Here is an 11,053-nt window from a genome sequence, read left to right as displayed (position 1 = left end):
TGGAAACAGTGTCAGACTTTATTTTTGTGGGCTCCAAAATCACTGCAGATGGTAATTGCAGCCATGAAATTAAAAGACGCTTACTCCTTGGAAGGAAAGTTATGACCAACCTAGATAGCATATTGAAAAGCAGAGACATTACTTTGCCAAGAAAGTCCGTCGAGTAAAGGCTATTGTTTTTCCAGTGGTTATGTATGGATGTGAGAGTTGGACTGTGAAGAAAGCTGAGCTCCGAAGAATTGATGCTTTTGAGCTGTGGTGTTGGAGAAGACTCTTGAGAGTCCCTTGGACTGCAAGGTGATCCAACCAGTCCATCCTAAGGGAGATGCTAAAGTACTGATGCTGAAGCTGAAACTCCAGTACTTTGGCCACCTCATGTGAAGAGTTGACTCATTGGAAAAGACTCTGATGCTGGGAGGGATTGGAGGCAGGGGGAGAAGGGGAGGACAGAGGATGAGATGGCTGGATGGCATCACTGACTCGATGGACATGGGTTGGAATAAGTTCTGGGAGTTGGTGACGGACTGGGAGGCTTGGCGTGCTGCAGTTCATGGTCACAAAGTGTTGGACACAATTGAGCGACTGAACTGACTGATGACTGAACTGACTGTTGACGGAACTGACTGATGGCATCCTTGTTTATTGATATGGCAGGAAATACTCCATTTCACGGGTCTTTGTAATATTTAAGAGTAGAGCAGATAAAGGTTGTTAGAGCAAAAATGAGAGAGAACCCTACTTTGCCAGGGATGAACAAGAGTGGGAAGGCTATTTCAGAATGATAAACTGTTTTGTGTAAGTCTGTAGAGTCTTCCAGGAATCCTGCAGGTAATAAGAGAGTGATAATGTGGCACAAGCCTGAATCCCAGCCTTCCTTAGGCTGCAGCTGGGGTTATTATTTGGGAATAGGTTGTGTAGGTTTATTTCAGGAGACTTTTAGGAATCTATTTCTTTGACAATGAAGAACCATCTAATGTTTTTAAAAGCACAAGTGGTATGACTTAAGCTATATTTTAATACAATTATGTTTTAAATACAGATATGTTATAGAAATGTAAACTGAAATTAATAAAACACCCTGTAGAAGAAAAGGGCAACCCACTCCAGCATTCTTGCCTGGGAAATCTCATGGACAGAGGAACCTGGTGGGCTACAGCGCAAGGGTTGCAAAGAGTAAAACACAACTTAGCACACAACTTAGCAACTAAACAACAACAATAAAACATACAAAAACAAACAAAAACATGAATACATATATCCCTCATTGTACAAAAAATGGAATCAACAAAACAGTTCATAACTGTTTTTACAAATATATAAAAATACCTGTAATTATAAAATAATTATATATTTAAACTATACATAAAATATATATATATAAATCAAGTTGTTGTTCAGCTGCTAAAAATCAAATAAGGTGGATTGCTGGGAGAAATATCAGCAACCTCTGATATACAAATAATACCACTCTAAATGAAGAGGAACTAAAGATCCTGTTGATGAGGATAAAAGAGGAGAGTGAAAAAGCTGGCTTAAAACTCTATGCTCAAAAAACTAAGATCATGGATTCTGGTCCCATCACTTCTTAAAAAATAGATGGGGGAGAAAATGGAAACAGTGACAGATTTCTTTTCTTAAGCTCCAGAACCACTTCAGACAGTGACTGCAGCCATGAAATTCAGACACTTGCTCCTTGGAAGGAAAGCTATGACCAACCTAGACAGTACAGTAAAAAGCAGAGATATCACTTTGCTCACAAAAGTCCATCTAGTCAAAGCTATGGTTTTCCCAATAGTCACATACAGATGTGAAAATTGGAACATGAACATGAAGGCTGAGTGCCAAAAATTGATGGTTTTGAACTGTGGTCTTGGAGAAGACTCTTGAGAGTCCCTCGGACAGCAAGGGGATCAAACCAGTCAATCCTAAAGGAAATTCCTGAATATTCATTGGAAGGACTGCTGCTGAAGCTCCAATATTTGGGTCATCTGCTGTGAAGAGCCAACTTATTGGAAAAGACCCTAATGCTTGGAAAGACTGAGCACAGGAGAAGAAGGGGATGACAAAGGATAAGATGGTTGGATGACACCACCAACTCAATGGACATGAATTTGAGCAACCTTTGGGAGACAGCAAAGGACAGGGAAACCTGGCGTTCTGCAATTCATGGGGTCACAAAGAGTCGGACACGACTGAGCAACTGAACAACAACAAGGCACTGTGCTGTCTACACTTGTTGAGTACAAAAATGAATGACTTTGTTCCTAGACTTGGGTAATTTATGAGATAGGTTGCTGGTGGTTGTTAGAATTGGAAAGAAGTGAAGGATGTCAGAGATAAGAGACAACGAATCTTTGGGGTTCGAGAAGTACCAAAGGATGTTTCCTGTGGTTGCTTTTCCTGTACCTCCTATTCCCCTCTCTAATACCCAGGCACAGACAGTGTCCTTTTCCATTTTTTGGCTTGTATGTTGTTGAACAAATATTATCAGGAAAAGAAAACATTTTTGAATTTAGAATATTATTTCATACTGTATATTAAAATTAGAGCATGTTTTCTTCACTTAAGATGGCAATATATCAAATTTCTGAAAGCCCATAAATAATTAGTAATACTTTGTGGACTTCTAACATGTTTCTTTTTCATATTGTTTTTCTCTACCAAATTACCCAAAAGAAAGCTATCATAAACAGAATTGAAATGTGTGAAACCTCCATATGGTTATTGTGGCTTTTCATGGTATAGCTATAGAGTTGAATCTCAATTCTGCTGCTAGTGTTAGAATCAGTTTCAAGTAGAACTACTGAATATTTTTCCCTCTGTATCCTAATCTATTCTAGCATGTATCGTTTGCTTGATAGATGAATGTCTCATATTGCAAGGAGCACAGATGTGTCTTTTTCTCAGCTATAATGATGAAAAACTCCAGTAAGCAATTATTTTGTGACTGGATTTTACAGAATGCCAACTCATGCTGCAGAACTAATTCATCCTTCTGTTAACAACAAGCATTCACCCAAATGTTCCCCCACCTGCCACAATAAGTGTGATAACAAATAGAAGATTTTAGAAAAACCTTGTATTTACCAAATTCTGAAGCAGAGTTCAATCATAGTAATATTATGGATTTTTATGAAGAAAAATCACTAGATTTTAACATATTGCAGTATATCATAATCTAGAACATTGTAATGTTAACAGTATTTCAAAGAAGCAATCTTGTTAACGAAATTTGCTCCAACCTCAGGGAAAGCAATTGAAAATTTCTAACAACTTTTGAAAAATACACACCTTGAGGAGTTGGATATTTTCTTACTGACCCATTGTTTACCCTCTAATGTTTTATTTATAACTAAAGACTTAAAGAAGCAAATTAAGAAGCTTTACTGTTGGTATTAAAAGTTTTTTTTTTAATTTAAAGGAAACTCAATGTTTTCTATTATATTTGGAGTCCAGTCTAAACTCTGGGTTTTCTACCTAATTAAAAAATCAGAAAAGTTCTTGAGGTTCATTATTTACAAAATGGAGAGTCTCCAATTACTTTACTGTATCACCACCACCTCCAAGATATTCATTGTATAACCATACTTACTTTTGTACTTCAGGTCTAGAAGGAAAAAATGTTGCCCCTGATATCCAAGCTTAGTCCTCTTTGGTTTTCTGTGGTTACTGTAATAAATTACTGCAAACTTAAATAACAGAAGTTTCCTAGCCTCTTCCAGATTTGGGCAGCTCCAGATGTTCTTTGACTGGAGGTTGCACTTTATCTTCTGCTTTTCTGGTGTCTGTCTTGAAATTCTTTCTACCTATCTCTTACAAGGATATATGTGATTGCATCTAGGGCCCATTCAGATAATCCAGGTGGGTTTCCCTGGTGACTCAGTGGTACATAATTCACCTGCATTGCAGGAGACAGGTTTGATCCCTGGGTCAGAAAGATTCCCCTGGAGAACGAAATGTCAACCCACTTCTGTATTCTTGCCTGGGAAATCCCATGGACAGAGGAACCAGGTGGACTATAGTCCATGAGGTCTTAAAAGAGTTGGACATGACTTAGCAACTAAACAACAACAGATAATCCAAAATAAAACTTTCAAGAGCCTTAACTTTACCATTTCTTTTATCATATATTATTAACAGATTTTAGGGAATTAACAGGAATATCTTTTTCAACCTACTATACCATCTATCTGTGTTTTCATCCCACACTTTCCTACCTGTGCTGAGATTTTCTCCCTCTGATTTCCACCCCGCCTCTTGCCTCTTCCTCCCTTCCCCTCATACCTTTGACTCCTCCTTGTCAATGATTTCCTTCCCTCATCATATATTCACAGTCTGTTAGGGCTACCATAATGAAGTATCACATTTAGGGTGGTTTAAACAACAGAAATTTATTTTCTCACAATTCTGCGGCTAAACGTCTGAGATCAACGGGTTGTTAGGATTGATTTCCTTTGAGACCTGTCTCATTGGCTTAAAGGCAGCCTCTTCTCTCTCCCCTCATATGGTCTTCACTCTGTAAATTTGTCTCCTAATTTCATCTCCTTAGAAGGACATCAATCATATTGGATTAAGGACCACTCTAATGACTTCATTTTAGTGTGATAACCTCTTTAAAGACTCTATCTCCAAATACAGTCACGTTCTGGTGTGGAGGGGAAGGAGGATTAGGACTTCCACCTATAAATCTGGGGCAAGTACAATTCAGGGCATAACACAAACCATTCTTTCCCACTCTGAAAACAACAGTAGCAACCAAAACTTCCCTTCAAAAGAACTACTCCCTCAAAGTTCCTTCTGTATAAGAAGACATTTACTTCCCATCAAATATCCTGTGCTCCTCTACATTTCCTGGCCCTCTTGCTATAAGCTAGAGCCTTGGGACTAATTTTCAATAGGCAGTATGCAGTTCTAATGGACCAGTAGGGGCTTGTACTATGAAAATGTGAATATAAAAAAGAAAAGCAATTTCATTTTAGAGTCATGGTCTCATAAGACTGGCAACAAATGGATTATAATGTTCGTTTCATAAAAAGTGGTTTCTGTGATAGTCTCAGCTGCATTGTGTTCTCATGCCATCAGCTTTCACCAATGCAGGCTTTAAGAAATAGCTACATGAAATCCATTCTGACATTTCTGTAGGAAATGTCCAAAAATCATCTCCAAAACATCTCCAAAAATCTCTGCTTCTCCAGAGAGGTCCTTTTTACTTTTGTCAATGATTATCTTGTGTTTGATATATTTGTTTGTTTGATTTGGGTTTTGGTTTTTTGTTTCATTCTTATATTGCTTGAAGTCATATTTAGGATTCAAGTGATACAACTAGAAGATAAGCTCAATAAAGGTAACAATTGGGACTGTCTTAGTCACATTCATGTATCCCTTATGCCTGATCAGTTCTGTTCAGTTCAGTCGCTCAGTTGTGTCTGACTCTTTGCAATCCCATGGACTGCAGCACACCAGGCCTCCCTGTCCATCACCAACTCCTGGAGTTTACCCAAACTCATGTCCGTTGAGTCAGTGATGCCATCCAACCATCTCATCCTCTGTTGTCCCCTTCTCCTCCCACCTTCGATCTTTCCCTTCATCAGGGTCTTCAAATGAGTCAGCTCTTTGCATCAGGTGGCCAAAGTATTGGAGTTTCAGCTTCAACATCAGTCCTTCCAATGAACACTCAAGATTGATCTCCTTTAGGATGGACTGGTTGGATCTCCTTGCAGTCCAAGGAACTCTCAAAAGTCTTCTCCACTTGAACCACAGTTCAAAAGCATCAATTACTCAGCAGGGTGCTCAATAAACATTTATTAAATAAATGAATGAGCAACTTTACAAGGTTACGTGGCCTGAATATCTACACTGTCGTTTTAAATTTTTATTGATTGATTGATTTACCTATTGGCTGTGCTGGATCTTCATAGCTGCATGGGCTTTCTCTAGTTGCAGTGAGCAGAGGCTGTTCTCCTGTTGCCATACTCAGGCTTCTCTTTGCTGTGCCTTTTCTTTTTGAAGAGCGTGGGCTCTAGGGTGCACAGGCTTCATTAGTCGTGGCTCATAGGTTCAGTAGCTGCAGCTCCCAGACTCTAGAGCACAGGATCAGTAGTTGTAGTGCACAGGCTTAGTAGCTCCACCACAAATGAGATCTTCCCAGACCAGGAATTGAACCTGTGTCTCCTGCATGGGCAGGCAGATTCTTCACCACTGAGCCACCATGGAAACCCTACACTATCATTGTCTCTCCAGATCTCAACTTTCCAGTTTTTCTGGTATTTCTCTATACCACACTGTTTTTTATTTGAGAGAGTGCTAAGTCGTGTCTGACCCTTTGTGACCCTAGGAGCCCATGAGGCTCCTAAGTCCATGGAATTTTCCAGGCAAGAATGCTAAAGTGGCTGGCCATTTCCTACTCCAAGGGATCTTCCTAACCCAGGTATCATACCTGTGTCTCTTGCATCTCCTGCTTTGGCAGGAGGATTCTTTACCACTGAGCCACCTGGAAAGCCCGTTTTTTATTTATCAGTTCAGTTCAGTCGTTCAAGTCATGTCCGACTCTTTGAGACCCTATGGACCCTGTGGAAGCACTCCAGGCTTCCCTGTACATCATCAACTCCCAGAGCCTGCTCAAACTCATATCCATTCAGTTGGTGATGTCATTCAACCATCTCATCCTCTGTCGTCCCCATCTCCTCCTGCCTTCAGTCTTTCTCAGCATTGGCGTCTTATACAGTGAGTCAGTTCTTCACATCAGGTGGCCAAAGTATTGGAGTTTCAGCTTCAGCGTCAGTCCTTCCAATGAACATTCTGGACTGATTTCCTTTAGGATGGACTGGTTGGATCACCTTGCAGTCCAACGGACTCTCAAGAGTCATCTCCAACACCACAGTTCAGAAGCATCAGCTCTTTGGCACTCAGCTTTCTTTATAGTCCAGCTCTCACATCCATACATGACTACCAGAAAAACCATAGCTTTGACTAGACAGAACTTTGTCACCTAAGTAATGTTTATTTCTGAATCAATAATTTTGAAAATATCTTCAATAAACATTTAATTGAATAAATTTCCTCAATCAACATATATTGTTTCCACAGGCTTGATACTTTTTGCATGGTAAAAAATGACAGAGACAGTCCTACCAAGAGACTTTCAGCATTCATTTTACATCAAGTCAGAAGTCTTCCCAGAATGGGTTAAGGAGTCAGGTCTGAGAACATCAGTCACGAACCTCTGCTGTCCCCAGAATCTTTCAAGGGGGTCTCTGCAAGGTCAAAACTATTTTCAAAATAGTACTAAGACATTTGTTTTTTTCACATTTATTGCATCAAGAGTATATAGTGAGGTTTTCCAGAGACTGCATGATGTGTGACTAGCTTAACAAATTGAATTAAGAAACTAGCTACTTTCTATTAACCTTTTAAAAAGACACTAAAAGGGAGGGCACAGTTTGAATAGACCTCTAGGCTAAATGTTTATAGTCTTGTAACCAAAATTTAAACCTGCCTCAATTTCCCTATAATGCTGACTCTGACCTTAAAGGAAACGTTAGCTTTCCTCTTATCAGCATCAACTTACAGCTGCCTAGCCAATCAAGTGAACATATATGCAAACAATTCAAATAATAAATTGCTATTACCCTAAAAAGACTGTAAAGTTCTAGTTACCAATCACAATAAGAATCACTGTACTTCCTCATTCATGCTTTGTAAACCTGAGCTATAACTTTGAAAGTCAATCTTTTACCACTCTTAGTTTTGAAGTCTCCTTGTTCTTAAGTTATTTGTTTCTTAATTAATAAAATATTTGTATCAAGTAAAGTTCTCTGAATTTTCTTTTGACAAACCCAAATGTTATAACAATTTATGAAATGTGAAACCATACATTCTTCTCAGTATTTCTTTTTGTTCTAGAGATTGATAATTTTACCACAAATATGTATGTATGTTAACAGGCATTTGCTGAAGACACTTTCAATGATTATTTTATTTCTTTTTTAATTTTTAACATGATAAATGTTGTTAGATATAACCCATATACAAAAGCTCCTTAGGAGATACTCAAAATTATTAAGACCATGAAATATTCCTGAGAGTAAAAAATGAGAATCACTAAGCTGAAAAGGACAATAAAAAATGAAGTTCAGTTCAGTCGCTCAGTCATGTCTGACTCTCTGTGACCCTATGGACTGTAGCACACCGGGTTTTCCTGTCCATCACCAACTCCTGGAGCTTACTCAAACTCAGGTCCATTGAGTTGATGATGCCATCCAGCCATCTTATCCTCTGTTGTCTCCTTCTCCTCCCACCTTCAATCTTTCCCAGCATCAGGGTCTTTTCAAATGAATCAGTTCTTTGCATCAGGTGGCCAAAGTATTGGAGTTTCAGCTTCAATATCAGTCCTTCCAATGAATATTCAGGACTAATTTCCTTTAGGATGGACTGGTTGGATCCCCTTTAGTCCAAGGAACTCTCAAGAGTCTTCTCCAACACCACAGTTCAAAAGCATCAATTCTTCTGTGCTCAGCTTTCTTCATAGTCCAACTCTCATATCCATACATGACTACTAGAAAAACCAAAGCTTTGACTAGATGGATCTTTGTTGTCTCTGCTTTTTAACATGCATCTAGGTTGGTCATAACTTTTCTTCCAAGGAGCAAGCATCTTTTAATTTCATGGCTGCAGTCACCATCCACAGTGATTTTGGAGCCCCCAAAAAGAAAGTCTCTCACTGTTTCCATTGTTTCCCCATCTGTTTGCCATGAAGCAATGGGACCAGATGCTATGATCTTTGTTTTCTGAATGTTGAGTTTTAAACCAACTTTTTGACTCTCCTCTTTCACTTTCAAGAGGCTCTTTAGTTCTTAGCTTTCTGCCATAAGGGTCGAATTATCTGCATATCTGAGGTTGTTTCTCCCAGCAATCTTGATTCCAGCTTGTGCTTCATCCAGTCCAGCGTTTCTCATGATGTACTCTGCATAGAAGTTAAATAAGCAGGGCGGCAATATACAGACTTGATGTACTCCTTTCCCAATTTGGAACCCGTCTGTTGTTCCATGTCCAGTTCTAACTGTTGCTTCCTGACCTGCATACAGGTTTCTCAGGAATTTCAGGTCAGGTGGTCTAGTATTCTCCTCTCTTTAAGAATTTTCCACAGTTTGTTGTGATAAAGAAGGCAGAGCATCAAAGAATGGATGCTTTCAAACTGTGGTGCTGGAGAAGACTCTTGAGAGTCCCTTGAACATCAAGGAGATCAAACCAGTCAATCTTAGAGTAAATCAACCCTGAATACTCTTTGGAAGGGGCTTCTCAGGTGGCTCAGTTGTAAAGCATTTGCCTGCAAAGTAGGAGAGTCAGGTTCGGTCCCTTGGTCAGGAAGATCCCCTGAAGAAGGAAATGGCAACCCACTCCAGTATTCTTGCTGAGAAAATCCTATGGACAGAGGAGCCTGGTGGGCTGTATACAGTCCATCGGGTAGCAAAGAGTGGGATATGACTTAGCGACTCAACAGCAACAATTCTTTAGAAGGGCTGATGCTGAAACTGAAGCTCTGATACTTTGGCCACCTGATACAAAGAGCTGACTCACTGAAAAAGACCCTGACGCTGGGAAAGACTGAGGGCAGGAGGAGAAGAGGGAAACAGAGAATGAGATGTTTGGAATGGCATCACCAATTCACTGGACATGAACTTGGGCAAGCTCTGAGGGATGATGAGGCACAGAGAAGCTGGTGTGCTGCAGTCCGTGGGGTTGCAGAGTCGGACATGACTTGACAACTGAGCAACAGCAAAGGTTAAAAACAAAAAAAGGAGCTCCTTCCTATATGTAGTAGGAACACAAAAACAAAAATAAATGTTTTTTCTTTCCTCCTTTGGACTGCTAGTTCCAGGGAACACCTATGATGTCATGATTGGGCAACATCTTGGAACACACACACACACAAAATGCTCAATAGAGTGAGAGGAATATGAGTGATGGCTACATGGATAGACAATATACAGATCTAGAGGTACAGCCCCAAAGTTCGTTTTCTCTTTTCACTTCCGTCTGACGTTTACTCCAAATCAGAACTGCTGCTACTGCTAAGTCACTTCAGTTGTGTCCAACTCTGTGTGACCCCATAGACGGCAGCCCACCAGGCTCCCCCATCCCTGGGATTCTCCAGGCAAGAACACTGGAGTGGGTTGCCATTTCCTTCTCCAATGCATGAAAGTGAAAAGTGTACCTTTCATCAATTCCTGGCTCCTGAGAAATTAGGATTTCTATGTGATTTTCCTGGCAAAATTCCCCAATCAGAGAGACTTCTGACATCCTTGATCAGTGACTGTTACGTTTCTGATACCACTGCCCACAGATCATTTTACATGAGGTTATTTCTCAGAGATACGGCCTTGCTCTGGAATGGCAAATATATTTCATAGCAAGTGCCAACTCTGATATATTGTTAGCGGTTGGCTGGAACATTGCAAAGAAATCTGAGGTATTTCCAGGCTTAGCAAGACAAATGCCATCATTGATTAGTGGTCTGCCCTGAGTCCTAGATGTGTTAGCTTGTATATGTGTGTTTGCTGACCCTATAAAATCTATTAGAATTGCTGTGGACATGACTGAGTAACTTCACTTTCACTTTTCACTTTCATGCATTGAGAAGGAAATGGCAACCCATTCCAGTGTTTTTGCCTGGAGAATCCCAGGGACAGGGGAGCGTGGTGGCTACCATCTATGGGGTCACACAGAGTTGGACATGATTGAAGCGACTTAGCAGCAGCAGCAGCAGTGGTCAAACAGCTACAGAGCAAGACAATAAATGTTTAGTACATGAAAAAATTACCCAAAAATATAGATACTATGTTGGATAATAACAGATATCAGTGACAATATCTCCCTCATAAGCACACTCAATTCATTTAAAATATAGGCATATTTTTTAAGATTCAGAATAACAAATTCATTTTAAAAAGCATAAGATTTGCCTTAAAGGGTGTAATTGCATAGCCTGTATATCTATATATCCGAGGACATTTTTACCTTTCACACGAACTAGGATAGATGCCAACTACTCTTG

This window comes from Budorcas taxicolor, chromosome 9 (genome assembly GCF_023091745.1).
Source record: "Budorcas taxicolor isolate Tak-1 chromosome 9, Takin1.1, whole genome shotgun sequence".
NCBI lineage: Eukaryota > Metazoa > Chordata > Mammalia > Artiodactyla > Bovidae > Budorcas > Budorcas taxicolor.
This window is presented reverse-complemented; position numbering follows the sequence as displayed.